The 1,049-nt window shown below is 42.8% G+C and overlaps 1 non-coding gene across 1 annotated transcript; it reads right to left on the bottom strand.

The window, feature by feature from the left end:
- Nucleotides 1-308: 308 nt before the first annotated feature.
- Nucleotides 309-415, bottom strand: LOC141709395 (small nucleolar RNA R71). Its single transcript, XR_012569973.1, has one exon. It is a non-coding gene; the product is annotated as a small nucleolar RNA R71 (small nucleolar RNA).
- Nucleotides 416-1,049: the final 634 nt, after the last annotated feature.

Below are 1,049 nucleotides of genomic sequence, written 5' to 3'. Positions count from 1 at the left end.
GACCAGCCATCTCGGCTAATACCTTTGAGATCAAGTCGAGCATGATTCAGATGATACATAATTCAGTTCAATTTAGGGGTTCTCCGATAGAAGACCCCAACATGCACATCAAAGATTTCATCGAGATCTACGATACTTTCAAGTTCAATGGAGTTTCTGAAGATGCTATTAAGTTAAGGCTTTTCCCATTCTCTATGCGGGATAAAGCTAAGTGCTGGTTACGTTCTCTACCACCAGGGCCTATCACCAAATAGGAGGATCTTGCTCAAAAGTTCATAACTAAATTCTTTTCTAGGGCGAAGACTGCTGCAATCAGAAACACACTTACTCAATTTGCTCAGCAATCTGGAAAATCTTTATGTGAGGCATTGGATCACTACAAAGAGATGCTTCAAAAGTGTCCTCACCATGGGATGCCTGACTGGATGATCATTAACTGCTTTTACAATGGATTGGGTGCTACTTCTAGACCCATGCTTGATGTAGCATCAGGGGGAGCCTTATGGGCTAAAAGCTATGATGAAGCTTATGAATTGATTGAGCTGATGGCTGCTAATAAATACCAAAACCCTACTCAGAGACTACCTCAGGGCAAGGTAGCAGGAATTCTGGAGTTAGGTACAACACTGCTATAGCTGCTCAGCTTAAGGCTTTGACGATGAAGGTGGATTCTTTGGCTAATTATGGAGTTAATCAGATCACTAGTGTCTGTGAGTTTTATGCTAGTGCGCACGAGACTGATCAGTGTGCTATTTCTAGTGAATTAGCTCAGTTCGTGAGCAACTTTCAGAGGTCGCAACAGCATGTTCCAGCCACCTATCATCCCAACAACCGCAATCATCCTAACTTCAGCTGAAGCAATACTCAGAATACGGTTCAACAGCCTTATCAGCAGTATGCAGCAAAACAATACAACCCTCCTAGTTTTTAGCAACCGCAATATGCACCAAGACAACAACTCCAGCTGCAACAATCTAATGAAAAATCTGAATTGGAGGAGTTGAGGCTCATGTGCAAGAGCCAAGCGGTTTCTATCAAGACCTTGGAGA

Source organism: Apium graveolens, chromosome 2 (genome assembly GCF_009905375.1).
Source record: "Apium graveolens cultivar Ventura chromosome 2, ASM990537v1, whole genome shotgun sequence".
Classification (NCBI taxonomy): Eukaryota; Viridiplantae; Streptophyta; class Magnoliopsida; order Apiales; family Apiaceae; genus Apium; species Apium graveolens.
This window is presented reverse-complemented; position numbering and strand designations above follow the sequence as displayed.